Source organism: Lissotriton helveticus, chromosome 10 (genome assembly GCF_964261635.1).
Source record: "Lissotriton helveticus chromosome 10, aLisHel1.1, whole genome shotgun sequence".
Classification (NCBI taxonomy): Eukaryota; Metazoa; Chordata; class Amphibia; order Caudata; family Salamandridae; genus Lissotriton; species Lissotriton helveticus.
The window spans coordinates 355,760,522-355,780,147 of record NC_136071.1 but is presented as its reverse complement, the minus strand read 5'-3'; the positions used below and the strand labels follow the sequence as shown (position 1 = coordinate 355,780,147).

The window sequence follows — 19,626 nt, the reverse complement described above, 5'->3', positions numbered from 1 at the left end:
CCGGACCTCATGTTTTGGTAGGGGTTTGGTCGATGACGCGCTGCTTTTACGTCAGACAGTGACAGTGACTCAGAGCTTTGTTGCGGGTGCCTCAAGTCAGCTAAGTCTGAGCGCTTCAGTCCGGTTAATCGTCCGCTCTGAAGGAGGTGCTTGAGGACTCTCTTGCCTCGCCTCAAAACTTTCTTGTCTTTTGCGGGAGCCGGTTCAGGGCGCTAGTGACTGGTGCACTGTTGAGTGTTTGATGGGGGGGGGGGGGGGGGGGAACCAGTCTTCAGTTAATACAATTGTCTGGTGTTAGGGGCAATACACCGCTGGGTCTCTGCTAGAAGTATCGGCCGATTCAGCTGCGTAATCTCCTCCCCAAATCGGAGGACGCAACCTTTGTCGCTGGTTAATTGCCCTATTTCCATCCTGCGTCACATATGTTCAAGCAAGTTCGCCAAGCTCATCAGATTCGCCCAAGCTTAGTAAAATTGGCGTGCGATTGTGCTGTCAATCAGCGTCCTAATATTTACTCAGATGCCCTCGATTGCCTCTCAACTACTGTTTGCAGTATCAAAGCCTGTGTGCATTAGATGCGAATAACGGCCACAGGGGGCCCACTGGTGTTGGCGTGGTAAGTCTCGCTCTGCCTGCTCTCCGTTTAATGCCGTCAAAGGTCCACCACAGCTTGCTTTCCCCTCGCGCGAGGGTGGGGGGCAGTATGCTGGTTGCCGTTTATCCTTTATGGTTTGGCGTTTTGGCGTAAGGCAAAATGTCTGCGGAACACTAGTGCCTGTGCGCCTTCACAAGTCCGCAGTCCAGGCAGGCAGAATGTATTCAGAACGCCCATGCAGGCATTGGCGTGATCCGTGTGCTGAGAGGCTGTGGAGGCAGGCAAGCTGAATGTCTTCAAAGCGCCAATGCCCCGTGCGCCTCACAGCTCCTTGCCTCCGCAGACCGCAGTCCCGGCAGGGAGGCAAGGAGGCAATGTATTCAGAGCGCCCACGCCAACGCCCACGCCGCCAATGCCGTGCACTTCACAGCGCCTTGCCTCGCCTCGCGGCGCAGCACCTCTCCTCACCTTGCCTTGCCTTGCCTTGCTTCGCGGTACCGGCTCAGGTTTCAGGGCTATGATCGGCGGCTGCAAATTGTGACGGCAAGGTGATCGGCGTTCACAGGCACTCAGGTTTCTCGGCGACCGCCCGCTAGCTTGCCTCAGCTGAGACTGCTGAGACTCTCCTCTCTGTGCGTTCTGGCGGCTCTCTGCTGGACACCAGACTCTGTGTATGCAAGAAGCCTTTTACCACCCCTTATCGATGCTGACATATGGCTACAAGATATTAAGCAGAATTCTGGCGTCTCAGCTTTTACCCTACGTGGTCCAACTGGTCCACTGTGACCAGGCGGGCTTTATCCCGACCCGGAATACGGCCGTTAATGTGCGACGCTTACTTCGTATACTGGATGCAGATCATAGGGATGCTCCAAATGCTGCAGGATTGTTGGTGGACATAGAGAAGGCATTTGATAGCCTGGAGTGACCTTATTTGTACGGAGTAATGCGTGCATTCGGCCTGGAGGAGGCGTTTGTGGGATGGACGGGATTGTTGTATAGGACTGCTACCGCTAGGGTGTGTACGGGGATGGTGATATCCTCCCCCTGCCTAGTAGAACGAGGAACGTGACAGGGATGTCCGTTGTTGCCACTGCAGTTTGCATTGGCCATAGAACCATTGGCTGAGTACGCTAGGAGGGGGCGGTACTATAGAGACCTGCCCATGCGGGGCGAGGAACAGTATATATCTCTGTATGCTGACAATCTACTTGTCTTCTTGGCTGACACTGGAGGGGGCGACGAGCCTGTTGAGGATATTCGGGGGGATTTCGGGGCTGAGAGTCAACTGGGGGAAGACTTGTCTTTTTCCGGTGCTTCATTCAACAGTAGGTTCAGCCCCGGTAGTAGGTATTCGGTGGCAGCTGAGCTGCTTACCCTATCTGGTGACCAATATATATCATGCACCTGACGATTTACTGGAAGGGAACGTGGGGCGGGCTTTGCGGGGTTTTCGAGGTAACTTAGACTTTTGGAGCACTCTCCCACTGTCTGTGGCTGGCAGGGTGTCACTCCTGAGGATGGTGGCTCTCCCCCGCTTGCTATATTATTTTAGGACATTGCTGCTGTGGATACCGGGGGCCATCTTCAAGCAGATCAGATCCATGGTTAGCGGATTCATATGGGGACACGGGAGACGACGGCTGGCTTTGCCTACAATGATGAGTCCGCGATCGGATGGGAGTTTAGCGGTACCGGACTTTGAATTTTATTACTTGGCGGCTCAGCTGCAATGACTTACTCAGGTGGTGGCTTGGGAGTTCAGGGGACCCGACGGCCCTGAGGGCCCGTGGATACAGCGCCACATGCTGTCGTTTACAATATTACAGCAGGGTCTGCGTGTCGGGTCACTAACTGCGGAAGAGCGGACGCTGAGACAGTGTTGGAACCAGAGCCAGCGTAGAGCAGGCATTAGTCGCTCGTACACTCCGGAGATACCCCTGGGCATGTGTACTGCTTTACCGCATGGAGGGGATTGGTCGGCACTGGCAGACTGGGAGACATTGGGAGGCCAGATAATGGGGGATTTGTATGACGGTGTGTTATTGCCTTTTCAGACGCTACAGGAAAGGTTCGACCTGCCGCGTGGAGACTACTTATTGCATGCTGCCCTGGTCTCAGCGATACAATGCCACTGGAGGGGAGGGCTGTTGGAGCCACAGACCACTATGGTCTGCCAATATGTAGTGATGGCGGCGGGAACGTTTAGGGCGGTCACTTGTATTTACAGGTGATTGGTAACTGAAGGCCTGCTGCCTTTGTAAGACCTGCAGAGAAAGTGGGAGGTTGACCGTGGGAAGGAAATACCGGACGGTACATGGGCATGGTTGACCCGGAGGGCATGGAAGAGTTCTAGAAATGCTAGGTTTCAATTGATACATTTCTTTATACTGCATAGGGCCTATTTGACGCCGGCCAAGATTAATCTGTACTTCCAGATAGAAATGGCCCAGTGCCCGTGCTGTAACCTAGAGGGGGCGGAGCTGCACCATATGTTGTGGAGCTGCTGACAGTTAGGAATGTATTGGCAGGAGGTGGTTGGCCTGCTATGTGGCGTCACGGAGCGACAGATCGAGGCTGACATAGGCACTTGTATTTTGCATTGGTTTCCTCATACTCCCAAACGAAAATCACGTGCAAGTTTATAGATCTAGGTCTGCTACTGGCTAAGATAGAGATCACGGCCCAATGAAAGTCACTGCAAGGGCCTAGTATAGGGAAGTGGAAATCAGAATTACTTACGTGGGCTAGGAGTGAGGGCACAGTTAGATTGCTGCAGGCTATACGCACTAACAATGGGAAGGCGATGGAGGCAGCAAGGGCGTGGGAGGCACTAGTGATAGCGTTGCAGATTCCAGAGACTGGCTCGGAAGGGGATCCTGTTGGGGAGGGTCTGATGGGCTTCCCATGAGGAATCAAGAACTGAGATGGGAATATAGATCCAGCCCTGTGACACTGGAATGGGGGTTCAGAGGAGTACTGGGACCAAGAAGTACTGTCCCTCGATCGTCCCAAATCAAGACGCGAGGGTACGGATGTTGTTACTATAATAAATGGTATGGGGTTAGGACACACTGGCTGCAGTGGGAGGGTGGCTTATTATAAACTATATGACTTGTCTCGGTGATTGAAGGCATTTAAGAACCTAACACCCTGTTTTATTACAGCACTCGTGAGCTCATTGAGAAGATTATTGTGGAAAGGATAATACTGCATTAGCATTGTAAAACAATAATGGCTTTGTGTGGAAGGTCATGAGGGTGCTTGGATTGATAATATGATGGGAATTATGGACATTGATAATTGTTGTACGCCATGTGTTGATATGTGACGTAGTTAAAAAAAAATAGATATAAAAAAAAAACTAGTGGCCATACCCAGTATCTTATCCAAGTTGTGATGATATCAATTAAATCACAGCAATGCATAATTACCTCATTAGTCTACATATATTTTCCAATGAGTGTCCCCTCCTCTTCAGTTCAAGCAGACCACTCGGTACTTTTTCTAGGAGACAATAAGATAATATCACCACATGGCTAACGTCATATTAATTGATGTCCTCAAACTCTCAAAAATCATATTTTAAAAATGGGCCATACCTATATTGCTAAGCTACTTAAATCTTCCAATTCTGGACGCTCTGATCTTATGGCCTACTATGAAATTCAGTTCTCAGAACACATAATCTTAAAGAACAGTTCAAAACGTTTGACAAACGCCCTCTTTCTGTAATTAATTTCTTTGGGACGTCGAGTCAAATGGTAGTGCTCTCACGATGGCAATCCTTTCCAATATTCTTGTACACGCTGTGAACTTGCACAAACAGGGTCCACATACGGAAAAACGCTCTTCCTTTGCAACGGAAAGAGGGCGTTGGTCAAACGTTTTGAACTGTTCTTTAAGATTTTATTTGTCCGCTTGTGCACAAACAGTGTTTTAAGGCACCAATCCACCACTTTCATTGGGGATTTTTATTTGAGATAAGAGAGTGAGGTCTGCATATCTCGCAATCAGTGTCTACGTGGGTACTTCCTGCAGTTCCTTTGGAGAAGATTCCTTTGAATCCTAACAGAAGTAATCCTCCACTACAATTGGGGGATTTTTATGAGTAGTAAGAGTGAGGTCTACTGATCTTACTACCAGGGTCTATGTGGATTTTTCCCGCAGTACATTGAGGATTATTTGAATCCAAACAGATTCAAACTGATTCTTGGGAGATATCGTTCTTTGTCCTAAAGACGGTGGTGTTTAAAGCGGTTACACCCACCGAAACGCATCGACGCCTAGTGCCAACAGGCATACGATAGATTATGACAGACATTCTTTCATTTTGTTGCAATTGATTTTATAGATAATGAATGTCCGGTAAATGAATTGTTCTAATGTATCTGCCTGTTAAGCTGATTAGAAAGTATCTTTTCTTGCATGTTCTCCCAATTTGTCTATTTCTGTGTTTGTGGTGATATTTTGTTTTATGGATATTATCGGTTGATTATTTGCTAAATCACTGTTTTAACTTGTTTTAAGAAACTGCTTTTTTAATATTGTATGATTAATAAACGTTTGGTGATATTTTTTAACACTTGGCCTTTGAGGGGAATGTGTTATGTTCTGGTGATATAGTTGATTGTGACAGTATGATAGTATGAGTGTCTGCTGAAAAGAAATAAGTTGCCCATCGGGGAGGTTTCCTTTGGTACAAGAAAACATCCAAAGACCAGAACAACTATAGGAACGCCATGAATGAATACCACCAGCACATAAGACCCACCAAGAGGACCTTTATCAAGAACAAACTCTACTCCAACGCAAGTAACTCAAAAGTACTCTTCAACGTCACACAGCAGTTCACCAAACCCCCCTAACGAAGCCACAGACGTCCCTCCATCCCAGGACCTCAGCTCCTACTTCCACTTGAAAATCAAGGCCCTCTACGACAATTTCAGAGAACAGGCGCCTGACACCGCCACCCACTCCACCACCGACTACCGGCCGATCATCATCACCACCTGGAAACCTGCTACCACTGAAGACACTACCAAGACTATGAAGAACACCCTCTCAGGAGCTCCCACAGACGCCTGCTCACCGCACATCTACCATAGAGCCGCCGCAGCCATAGCTCCTGAACTGGGCTGGACCGTCAACGCCTCCCTCGAATCGGGCATATTCCCCGACGATAGGAAGCGGGCAGAAATCAAGCCCCTCCTCATGAAACCCTCAGCTGACCCGACTTACCTGAAAAACTACCAGCCCATCTCTCTCCTTCCCATCGTAGAGCAGTCACAGAGAGATTCATCAACGCCCAGCTGACCACCTTCATCTAAGAGAACGCCATCCTCTACTCCTCCCAGTCCAGATTTCGCAGCAATCACAGCACCGAGACCACCCTCCTCGCCGCCACCGATGACATCCACGTGCCACTCGACCAGGGCCACACTGCGGCCCTCATCCTACTAGACCTCTCCGCGGCCTTCAACACCGTCTCACACCGCACTTTTGCAGGTAGACTCCACGACGCCGGTATACGAGGAATCGTCCTCGACTGGATCCGCTCCTTTCTCTCCGCCGAACCCAAAAGATCAGACTCCCTCCCTTCCTCTCCGAACCTACAGAGATCAACTGTGGAGGACCCCAAGGATCCTCGCTCATCCCCACGCTTTTCAACATCTACATTGCCCCCTTCGCCGCCATCGTTAGACAGCATGGGCTCAGCATAGTATCTTACGACGACGACACACAGCTCATCCTCTCTCTCACGAAGAACCCTGAAGACACCAGACTCAGCTTCCAAGAAGGAATGAAAAATGTCGCTGTCTGGATGAGCGACAGTTGCCTAAAACTGAACTCGGAGAATACCGAGGTCCTCGTCCTTGGACCCTCCCCCTCGGCGTGGGACAGCTCCTGGTGGCCCCCTCCTCTCAGAAACCCACCCACACTGACGAACCACGCCTGGTACCTCGGTATCATCCTAGACTCCTCCCTCACCATGACCCGCCAGATCAACGCCGTAGCCTCTACCTGCTTCAACTCCCACCGCATCCTCCGAAAGACCTTCTAGTGGATTCCCCACGAATGAAGAAAGACCGTCACCCACGCACTCGTAACAAGCAGACTAGACTACGTAACACCTTCTACGCCGGAATCAACAAAACCCTGCTACACAAGCTCCAAACCATTCAGAACCCTGAGGCCAGACTCATCCTCAGAACCCCACGACACGAGCACATGACCGGGTACCTACGAGACCTCCACTGGCTCCCCATCGAGAAGAGAGTAACCTTCAAGCTACTCACCCACACCTACAAATCCCTCCACAACATCGGACCCAAATACCTCAACGAAAGAGTCTCCTTCCATGTACCCAAAGGAACCTCTGCTCCGCTGACCTCGCCCTGGCTGAAAACCCCACGCATTTGCTCAACCAGAGCAGGCGGAAAGCCTTCTCCACGCAGCAAAGACCTGGAACGGGCTCCCAGTCTACATCAGATGCTCCCCCACTCTGAACACCTTCAGGAAGAGCCTAAAGACCTGGCTCTTCGACTGACCCAGAGCTGCACCCCGCGCCTTATAAACCCCTGATTGATTGATTGATTGACTCTACATGGTTTGTTTTGAGATAAGCATCTGAAGGTGACGTGGTAATGGATATTTTAACTGACTTTTATCACTATGCAGAGAGTCCTGACCTTAATGTTGTGACAGACCTTCGTCAGCAAAGGATGTAGAGAATGAGACTGATACAATTTTGTTTTAACAGAACCTGCACAGGAAATAAGCCATAAAGATTTTATTTTATTTATTTATTTTTATTTGAAAGGTTTTGTATAGCGCTGGCTAGACCCGGAGTTATCGGAGTGCTTTACATGAGTATCAGACCATAGTTGCAGGTTACATCGTTACAAAGGTTACACAGTTATTGGAGCATAGCTACATAGTTACATGTTAGGTCGAGACAAACAATAAGGACATATGCATGATGGAAAAAGCAGGCAAGGGGAATATCAGAAATATACCCACAACTGATAAAAAGCAGGCATGGGGAGAGATTCAGGGGAGAGGGGGTAGGAGCAGGGTAAGGAGACAGTGAATGAAGGAGGGAAAGAGGAGGGGGAGGGTGAGAGACACAGCATGAACAAAGAGGGGGAGGGTGACGGGGTACAAACCGGTAGACGAGTAATAGCTGCGTCCAAAGTCCAGTAAGCTGTGATCCCAGCGAAGTGGTATAATTCCCCCAACTCCGGTGCGAGAGGCTCCCTTCATGAAGTGGACTCTCTCATAGGGGTCTCTGAGACTCCAAGGCCTACCTACTGGATCCTTCCCCAAAAAGGGGAGCAGGAGTGCTTTGGCAAGGGGCGCCATACCATACCTCAACTGTGAGTGACTCCCTTGGTGCTCTGGACTCTCTCTGAGGGATCACTGAGACTCCAAGGTATAAGTAATTGGATCTTTCCCCAACAAGGGGAGAAGTAGTGCTTAGTTAAAGGGCACAAGGGATAGGGGGCTAGGCGGTGTAGCAAGCAAGGGGAGAGATTAAGGGGAGAGGAGCAGAGGAAGCCGACAAAGAATGAAAGAAGGAAAGGGGTAGGGGAGGGTGAGAGAGACCATGAAAGAGAGGGGGGGAGGGTGAAGGGGGCACATACCGGTAAACGGGTAAAAACCTTGTCCAAGGTCCGGTAAAGTGAGGCACATTAACGGTTCCCCCAAGAGCGCATTCCACACGCAAGTTAGGGGCATCCATGGCTTTCCTAGGTAACATTCCTCTAGAGGATATATGTAGAGCAGCCACATGGACCACCATACACACATTCACCAAACACTACTGCGTGGATGTACACTCCAAACAGCAAGCAGCTGTAGGTCAGGCTGTTCTCAGAACTCTTTTTCAGACTGCTGCAGCTGGCACGGGCAACCGCTAAGGAGGATACTGCTATTTATTCTATGCACAGATATAAATTCAGCAGCCCACATGCCTCGAACGGAATATGCTACTTACCAGTATGCATCTGTTCTTGGAATGTAGGGCTGCTGACATTTATATCGCCCACCCTCCTCCCCGGTGCCTGTCGCGGCTGTAGCACTCAGAATTATTCTCAGGCATGGTCATCACTTACTGTATCATACTCCATCTCTGCCACAATGGCGAAAAACAATCTGAGGATGGAGAGGATGCCCATGCACACTGTAGTCCAGGGGAGGAGCCACCTATCTCGTGATACTTCAAAGACTCTTCCAGGACAACAATGTGCAATCATCCGGACCCAACACTAGGCGGCGATCTATGCACAGATATAAATGTCAGCAGCCCTACATGCCAAGAACAGATGCATACTGGTAAGTAGCATATTCCATCCAAGGGGGTAGAGAGAGGGAGGGGAGGGAGATGAGACAGGTGATAGGAGAGACGAGAGAGATTTTAACCAGTTGGAGTTTTGTTGGCCATCTGACAAGGCATTGCAGTATTGATCATATATTTGTTATGTATGCCTCACACAGAGAGACTCTATTGTTTATTTCACTTTCTAAATGTCATAACCCACTACTATGACATAAACACATTAGGCGCTCACTCAGGGTGAAGGTAGAAAGAGGGTTTAAAAGGACTGTGACCCACACTCACAGTTTAATTCTTGGCAGCAGAAAGTTCAATTATAACCAGGCAGTCAATCTTGAAAACAAGGGGGGTGGCCCTTCCCTGCCTCTTCCTGGCCATGACGGGCAGGGAAGGGACCACCCTTGGCCCGGGCCCGTCCCACCTGCGGGAGCTATCCGGCGATTTAATGCGCCTCCGGGCAAACTGGTGACGTTGCGGGAAGCAGAGGAGTCTGGTGGTTGGAATCCTATGGACCCACTGCTGCTGGCTCTCGCCCCTGATGTAAAAGAGAGAAATGTCCCACGCTGCGGGACCTCCCTGGCGATTAAATGTGCCTCCGGGCAGACTAGTGACGTTGCGGGAAATCTGAGGAGCCTGGTGGTTATAGTCCTATGGACCCGCTGCTGCTGGCTCTCTCCCACGATGCAAAAGAGAGGAGCGCCCAGCGCTGCGGGAGCTCCTTGGCAATTAAATTTGCCTCGGGTGCCTCCGGGCAGACTGGTGACGTTGCGGGAAGCAGAGGAGCACGGTAGTTAGAGTCCTATGGACCCTCTGCTGCTGGCACTCGCTTCCGATGCAAAGGAGAGGAGCTTATTAGCACTCTTGATGAATAGGCCCGATGCATAAGAGAGGAGCATTATAGATATTTTTTTTTAAAAATAGGTTAATTCATAATATATTCCCTGGTTGTCTGTAAACAATAAATATGTACACAGTTGGTTATCAGATCAAATAGAGGAGTGCCATTAAAACAGAGTATTAAAAAACAGCAAAATGTACTTACCAAATGCAATACACATAAACAAGATCATGTGGAAGGACAGCAAAGGGATTTGCTACGGAACAACCACATGGCACCCAGAAATTTAGCGCTAGAAATAGCCATTACTTGGCGCGAATCTGATCTTAGGATGCGATTCATATGAGCTCTCCTATATTTAATGTATCAGAAGAATCATGCTGTTGTGCTTTGACCACTGCTTCCCCTGTATGTCTAATTCCGGGCTCCTAGTCAATAGTGAAAGAACCATTAACGAAATAGACCATGTTACTTGATATAGGACCCTCTGCTCCCTGATAGGATTCATTGTGAATGTAAGTTGCACAGTCATGTTCATCATCCTCATAATCTAATATTGGATGGTCAAAGAATGTCACAGGATTCACTGTAAGACATTTCACAAACTTCAAAGATAACAGTGATAGTATCACCTCATATCCTGACACTCTCTGTGTAGTCAGAGTAGTCTTAGCCTTCTGAAAAATGACAAATACTGCAAGCTCTACATAGAGCTTTAAAGGTGCCCCCATGAAAATGGCGTGCTTTTCTGTACTGCAATTGGTGCAGTGGTGAGAGGTTGCTCACAAGGATAATGTCCTTTCATTACGGAATCCAGCAGTCCACTACAATATGCAATGGGTTTATGTCCTACCGGGAATTTCTGAGTAAGGACAGCTGTCGTCACCTGACTATTGCAATGGCAGAATAAATAAAACTCCTTGGTATAGTCGGGAGTTGCTAAAACTTGAACATTTGTTATTTCTGTCTTCAATTTCTGGAAACTCTCCCTCATCTCTGGTGTCCATGTTATTTTACGCAATATCTTACATAGTTACAGAGACCAAGAAACATTTGCATTCCTTTGACAGTTTCTGGCTCAGTCATTTGACGGATGGAACCTGCTCTTTCATGGTTCACTCATCAACTAGAAGCTGGCAACAATTGCCCTAAATAATCAACCTCTTCCTGACAGTACAGACTTTTCTCTCTCTCCACTTTGTATCCTCTATGGGCAAGAGTTACTTGAAGAGATATAATGTTTGTTTCTGAAATGCTGCTCAGTAGGACTACAAATCAATTAATATGTCATCACCATATTGCAGCAATATGCTGTCACACTGAAAATGTGATAAGTCGTTCTTTATCATTCTGTTGAAAATGCTGGGGGACCCAAAATACTCTTGGGCTAAATGAGAGTACAAATACTGAGTCCCACGATAGGAGAACACTGTCAGATAGTGGCTGTCTGGATGGAGAGAGAAGCTAAAGAAGGTGTTCTACACATCAATAACAGAATCATAATTGGCATCCTGAGGAATATTTGTCAAAATGATGGTGGGGTCAAGAACAATTGGAAATTCAGGTACAACTTTGTCATTGAGGGTGGGCACAGGTCTTGAACCGTGCGGCATGTTTTACCCTTAGATTTCTTGACCGGGTAAATCGGGGTGTTAGAAGGAAATGCTCTAGGGTAAATTACTGCCTGCTCTAGCTACACATGTATGGTATAAGCGATGCCCTCATCTGCTTTTTAAGACAGAGAATATTACTTCACTCTGGGTAAGCGAGCACCTTCCATTGGTGTAGTTCGAATGGTGTGGCAGATCGAATGAGGCAGACATCATGGAGACCCTTGGTACACAAGGTTCTTGGTACTTGGGACACATTTGCTTCCCTAACGGAATCAAAAGCTCTACCTGGTGTGGGCGTCCTTACTTCTAACACTGTTCTCAAAGGTATGTCATCTTAGAAAATTGCAACCGTTTTCTCAGGATCGTCATCAAACAGTTGGTCATCCAATACCTCTCTAACCATTTTTCCTGGCTCTATGACAGTAACACATGCCCATAAAACAAGATTATGGTCACTGGCTATCAGAGTGCCATGGAGTGATGTTATTTCTAAAGTCTCTATCTGCCATATTAATTCAGCACCAAACATCCAACAGCTGTCTTTGGCGCCGAAAGAGACATTCTTTGGCTAACTGAACCTCCCTCCCCAGTAACTCTAGGGTCTGCTATAATTGTGTGCACCGCTGTAGTGAATGCTTTCATATCAGTATGTCGTGCTCTGATCTGATCTCTATTAGAGGAATCTAATGTTACTGCCATTATCCTGGATGGTGAAACTCCAGAGGTGGAACAAATCATGGTGCCATCAGATTCTGTATGAATAGTCCTACTCAGTTTGGCCATCAGATCTCTTCGTAACATATTAGCTGGGGCAGCTGGATAAAACAGTTGACAGCCATCAGTGTTGCTCTCTCCTTCTTCTATATCCACTGGTTTGGTAAAAGGAACCCTTTTTACTTCCCCAAAGAATCCTTGTGTGCCCATTGATCTGTTGGAAGTTTGAATGCTCCCCTCTTTAATACAGGATCTGGTTCTCCGGTGTCTGAGGAATGCATTCCTTTTGTCATTGATAGCTACCGTCACAGTTGGTTCCTCGTCTGGCCTGTGCGTCACTAACAAGACTGGATACACAGAAATACTCAGCGGGCACCTTCATTGCATACATCCTCCCTCAGAAGTCAGAAAGGATTTCCTCCCCTCACAACTACACTTCCTTGTCCACTTTGAAGAGGAGTCCCCTTCGGGGGTGCTTGGTAGCCTTATGAGGCGGTGCCTGCTGCGTCTGAGGTAGTACTGGTGGCAGTGTTTTATGGGATGTGTCTGCCGCACATATATTATTTGCAAATTTGGTGGTGGTTGTACAGTTGTGTTCCCTGGCTGATTATAAATTCCTTCTCTTCCAGTTTGCTCATCCTATCTTTTAGTTTTGCAGTCTCTAACAAAATGCCTAAACCTCTGACAATAATGACACACCTGATCCCTCTTTGGAGGGCCCATCCTACCTCTTCCTATTCCTCCTCTACTACTTTCCTGCATCCTTACATTATCCTGCTGCTGTGGAAACTGTTGTGTGGTCCCTGGGATCGATCCCACAGACATTGCAGTCATCTGAGTGGTAGCTGCCACTACATTTCCTTCTACTGCTCCTTTCTTCACCAACTTCTGCTACACTAACTTGGCTGCCGCTTTCTAAGTCACTTCCTGTTTCTTCCTTTCTTTATACTGCTTTTCCATGCAAAAATGTATAATGTGCGTTTGTATTTCTGTCAAGGGCTTTGCTTCTAGTGCCACTGTGTTATCTAGGCTGTCCTGCACTTCAGAGGGCAACCCTTTTTTAACTATATTATAAAATAATACAGCATTGCTTCCTGTTACTTCCCAACCCTTACCTATTTCCTGAGTCTATTTCTCTTTCATCCTGTTTAGAAACTGAGCTGAATCCTCAGTTGGCTGCATTGACTGAGCCACGAGAGATCCAATGTCGGACCTATCGAGATAATTCTTTCTCCTCAGATGATCTCAAACCACTGTTCTAACAACATTAAATGGAGATCCATCACAACTTGTCTCAGTGAGAGTAACATTTCTTACTCAGGTCTTTTGAAACACAGTGTCTGTTTTATCCCCTATAATGGAACTGAGCAGACTCTTTATGTCCCCTACTGCTAGGGTGATACCTGCGGTTTGTTTCTTAAATGCTGTACTACATTTCCCTGCTCCTTCTGTGAGCAGCGGCAACAGTTTTCTGAGATTCTCCTTGTCCATCTGTGGCCAAGGAACATAATGGGATGCCTCTGGTCAGTTGCATATTGGGGCATTTGTTGTAAGGTGGTGGTTGAATGCTGGGGACTGTCTTGTCTGGCATATTTCTGCCATACACACAAACATTTACACATTTAGTGGTAATCGCAGTCTGAATCTTCACAAAGAATGCAGTTCTCAGTATTCACAATATCGTGTGGATCAAAAGACCCTTCTTGTGGCCATGGATTCATTTGTGGAACTAAGTCTACTAAATTATCTACATATGGCACAAGATGGTACCAGCTATTCTCTTCTTTAGTGACTACCTCACTAGGAGTGAACATTGCGCTGTGCAAAATTGATTGAACACTCATTTGCTGCACTTGTCTATCCTGAAGTGTCAATCCTATATCCTCACAGGATCCCATCTTGGGATAAGGCTGGTCATATGTGGGGTTTGAAGCAGTTAACCCACAGGCTTTTTTATAGCCTCTATCCTATTTGTTAATCTACCAAAACCTCCCTGCATCTGGGCTGTAAAATCGTTGTGATATTCCTCTCCCCTTACTACTCTGGCACCTCTCCTTCTCTCACTGTGTGACAACCATTCTTGAACACTTTCTGATGTAACTACTACATTCCCCTTCTCCTCTGCCAAGGTGGTAAACTGTCTATGGTTCTTCTGCGCTCCTCTTCTCTTCCTTGAGATACTGGTCATTGTGCCATACTTACAGCCCTATCCACATTGTCACTCCATCTTGTATCATCTATCTCTTCAATGAGGGGTAGACGCCTGCTCTCCAACTACCCTTCCTTTGGTGTCCCTTCTTTGCAACAAACATGATGTTGCTTCTGATGTATGTGACTGGTCATGACTATCTCAGAGAATTTTCGCTTCGCTTTTATCTTTCTGGGGGAGGGTGAATCTAGATGCAGTACGAACTGCTTCTAGTTGCCCGAGAACTATAAGTCATCTACCCTTGTTTGTCACATAGGTGTATTCGTATGTCCTGGCATTGGCGTTTTTTGGGGGACATTAAGTGTGGCTTCTGGAGAGCGTGGAGGGGTCTCTATTTCAGGGTTCTCAAATCCCGCTGCAGCCTCTTGTTGCTGCATCAGTGGGTAGATACAAGGTACCTTGGGAGCACTGCACGTAGGATCATATGGGGGTGGAGATACAGACAGGGTATTAGAGGCACCATCTTTTAAGGACTCTTTAGAATTGTCACAAAAAACTTGTCATAATGCTAAAATAGCTTCTCTCTTCTGCAGTTTGGTTCCTTCATATTTACTTCTGAGGTACGTAGTAATATGCTTGAGTACCTTATCATTGAACGTTCCCTCCATTGGCCAGGGATATATATGCTTTTGGGTGGCTTTACCTGACTCCATGTTATATCGTTGTAATTTTCTTTGATCATGCGTAACAGTCTTTTGCATATGCGCTAAGGGAGTTTCCATGATCACTCGTATTTCTATAGCTTTCTACAATTTAACCTTTTATCTAATTCTACAAATATTACTACTTTTTAAACAACTTACACAAGTATTTAGAGTCACCACTTATTCGATGCACGTTAAAATATCAAATCTTGTCCCTGTAATTATGCGATGCATTTAAAATATCAAATTTTATCTTACCAGTTATGCGATGCACATCAAAAATATAAATTGTTGTCCTTATCAATTATGCGAATGCATATGAAATATCAACTTTTAGCTTACCAATTATGCATTGCACATCAAAAATATAATTTTTGATTCCTTACCAATTATTCAAATCATATAAAAATATACATTTTTGTTCTTACCAATTATGCGCCTTATGCAACATTACATAACAACATCATACTGTGGCCACATCTCATTCATACACACATGCACCCATCATCAGCATAAAAATATGAACACTTCTACTTCTTAAAAACGATGATCAATATTTTCTATTCTACTTGGTAAATACAATCGACAACCCCTGGCCACTTTCCTCCAAGCTTGAGAGGCGGTTCCTTTCAAACCTTGCGTATTTGAGACCATGGAATAACTTTCTGGAGATTAGGTCCAGGGCAGTAATTTGAGTGTTCGGATAGTATCTGGAGGTAAAGTTTTGCAACACCAGATTTTCAGCTGTCCCTCTGTGTCAAGCATTGAAACACATATTGGTGCATGCCAATTTCAAATAAACCAGACTGACCACTTCCAACGTTATATTGGGAATATCAGGTTAACCCATTATGCAGTGCCTTAGTCAATCGTTCCTATTCTATTCAGTAAATGCAACTGGCAACCCCTGGCCACTCCCCTCCGCGCCCAGGAGGAGATTCCTTTCAAACCATGCATTGTTAAGACCATGGAATAACTTCTGGGACATAAGAGACCCACGAATCACCCCGCCCCCATCAGCACCCTACCGATGAAATCTACACGCAACCTTCACCTTATCCCTCTTGATGAACTGGAATCCACAATTAAAACTTGCTTACTTCGCCTCCCTCTCTCTGACAGTACTAATGACCTAACCAACCAATATAATAACTCTATTCTCCAAGCCCTTGACGAAATTGCCCCAATTAAACTCAAACAACAAAAAAACAACACTCCCAAATCCTGGTTCAACTCTGAACTCAATAATGAAAGACGATCCCTAAGACAATCTGAACGTGTTTGGAGAAATCATCCCACCGATGACAATCTTAACCTCCTCAGAACTGCCAAAGTCCAATACAAAAAACACATCTACAATAAAAAAGCCTCCTTTCTCCGGTCACAACTTGACCAAGCTAAAAACCGACCTAAAGAACTCTTTAGCATTGTTCAAAAACAAACCTCCACTGGCCCTCCTAAAATATCTGCCTCTATTGACAAATGTGAAGAAATCGCCAGCTTTTTTAGCAACAAAGTCAATAAGATAGAACTATCCTTCTCCTCCCTCCCCCCCTCTCTCCAACCCTCCCACACTCTACACACCCTCCCCAACACCCCTTTATCTCTTTCGTCAACTCTTCCCACTCTCCTCGACCCATCTCTTACCCTTCCTGCTCTCGCGCATTCAGACCTCTCTACTAATAGACTCATAACTAGAAATAATGCTTCTTGGAGTGAATTTAGTCCAGTTTCAGTGTCATCGATCACTAACATCATGACTAAACTCAAACCTTCCTCCCATTCCAAAGATCCTCTTCCTGCCCATTTGGTCCAAGACCTCAAATATACCATTGCCCCTATTTGGACCAATATCATCAACTCCTCCCTTGCCACTGGTTGCGTCCCAGCCTCCCTTCAGCTTGGTCAAATCTCTCCCATCCTGAAAAACACCTCTGCCGACCCAAATGACCTTAACAACTTACGCCCTATCTCTAACCTTCCTTTCCTCTCTAAAGCCCTAGAAAAATGTGTCCTATCACAACTTGAGAACCATATCCTCGACTTCAATCTCCTTGATGTTTTTCAATCCGGTTTCAGAAAAGGCTGTAGTACAGAAACTGCAATGTTAAATATCACAGATGACATTCATCGCTCCCTTGACAATGGTGAATCCTCTCTACTGATCCTCCTTGACCTCTCGGCGGCATTTGATACTGTCCATCATCCCACCCTTCTAAACACCCTCAAAGATCGATTTGGCTTGGAAGGCACTGTACACAAATGGTTCTGCTCATTCCTTCAAAACAGATCACAGCAAATCAAACTTAGCCACTTCCTCTCTAATCCTCAACCTGTCTCACTCGGGGTCCCTCAAGGATCCATCCTCTCCCCAACCCTTTTCAACCTTTTCATGGAACCACTCACCCTCATTCTCAAAGAAGCTAAAATTAGTTACCACCTCTACGCCGACGATACACAATTATACTACAAGATCAAATCCCACAACGACATCCTTCACCTCAACGACACCCTAACTAAAGTACAAGCCTGGTTCCATCTAAACCATCTCAAACTGAACCCCAAAAAAACAGAATTCATTCTTTTCACCCCCAAAAACAACACCCTTCCCATCCAAATCTGGATCAATGATATCAAAGCTCTCAATTGCTCCCTCTCCACCTCTAACTCTGTTAAATCACTTGGCATCAGCATCGACCAGAATCTCAACCTCATCCCCCACATCAATAATGCCGCCAAAAGTGCTCTTTTCACCCTTCTCCACCTCAAGAAACTCAAACCTTTCATTCCAGCTGATGATTTCAAATCGTTGTCCAATCGCTTGTCCTCTCCAGGATTGACTATGCTAACGCCACCCTTGCCGGTACCCCTAAAACCCATCTTGCACCGATTAAATCTGTCCTCAATTTAGCTGCCCGACTCATCTCTGACTGTAAAAGATTTGACCACATATCGCCCGTCCTCAAAAATCTCAATTGGCTCCCAATTGAAGGAAGATCCTCTTACAAGATTGCCTGTATCACCCACAAAGCTCTTCATCAAAACACCCCCGCCTACCTTGCAACCAAACTAAAAAAAGCAGGCTGCACCAGGTCCCTGAGAAGCACCGACTCCCTTCTCCTGATCCCACCTAGACTTAATTGTCAAAAAACTCAATCCCGTGCATTCTCTGGTAATGCTCCTACCATTTGGAACTCACTCCCCAAAAACCTTCGCTGCAACCCCTCCTACTCTCTTTTCAAAAAAGAACTCAAACTACTTCTCCACAACTTATATTGGGGTACCCAACATATCCACTCTCTCTACTCTTATACCCTCCCCCCACCTTGTCTGAATTCAACATCTTCTCCCCTGTTAACTGTTTCGCCTATTTTTAATTTGTACCTGTCTCTTACTCCCCCACCCTATCATATACTTTTTGCAAACTGTATCCCGTTGCTAATTCCGCATATATTGCTATTCTATCCTATTGTGTCTAACTCTGTTGTAAAGCGCTCTGATACCCCAGGGTCCAGCAGCGCTATATAAAACCCTTGAAATAAATAAATAAATAAGGTCCAGGGCACTAATTTGAACCTTGGCTCCTTCCAATTTCAGATTACGCAGACTGACCACTTCCAATGTTATATTAGGACTATCATCTTACCCAGTTATGTAGGCACCTTAGCTATTGTGCACCTCATGTACACAATGCACCACATCGCATGCGGTACCCTTATCTCTGACAACCTTATATTTACATCTGCGTTTAGCATTGCCAAGAAAAACACGTCAATACATAAACTTGGAACGTGATCCTCTCTGTCCTCTCCTTAAAATGATGGCACTCCCCGGATCCTCCCCAACCCCTGTGCAGAGGCTGAACTTTAGCAAACACCGTGTCTGCTTACCTCATCAAAAGGTGCGAGTGATCCATGTGGCTGGGGGTAGGCGGTCTTCCAGTGTCAACAATCAGGTGGGGGCAAAAAGGATCTCCTGGCTGACGCACCAACTGTTGCGGGGTGACTAAAATCTTTAAAATAATTCACAGACTCCTCTTGGCAATGCAAAGACAGCTATTTACTGTTGCAACAGGGAGACAAACATTGGCTGCACACAGGCAGGCTCTCGGTCTCTCTCCAATTTCTGCTCCGCAGGCAGCTATTTTTATACACAAGTGGCACAATGCTTTATCACAAAACAGCAAATAATAATTGACTTGCAGGTTACAGATTGAAGACTGAAAAACACTCGAAGACCTGTGACCCCATAATCCCAAACTCTGACCTAATCCTCTACACACTCTTTATTGCACTTGCCTCAATGCTCAACAAGCAAAGCATTCTTCTACTCGTCAATGCATGTGTTTTTGTGGCAAATGTAATTTCAGTTGAGTGTGTGCTTTCATCATTGTGCACCTAAAACCTCCATGTGTTCTAAGCTAATTTGATTTTCTCGACCCATTGTCTAACCAGGTTACAATGTCTTTGGAAGTGTGCTAAACCCATACGTTTTTATGCTCACTACACAGAGTTTGAGTAGTTGAGGAGGTAGGTCCCAGGACGCAGGGTCAGCAGGACCATATATTATATTTAAGAAACAACAAAATGCCGACCCCACCACTATTGAATAGTGGTGGGGTCGGCATTTTGTTGTTTCTTAAACACTGCACAGAGTTGGCCTTTAACTGAAATCC

General features: G+C 46.3%; 1 protein-coding gene across 8 annotated transcripts in view; it reads left to right on the top strand.

The window, feature by feature from the left end:
* LOC144783823 (uncharacterized) overlaps positions 1 to 19,626 on the top strand; it is a 982,913-nt gene that overhangs the window by 347,389 nt on the left and 615,898 nt on the right. The gene's annotated exons all lie outside the window — the stretch shown is intronic.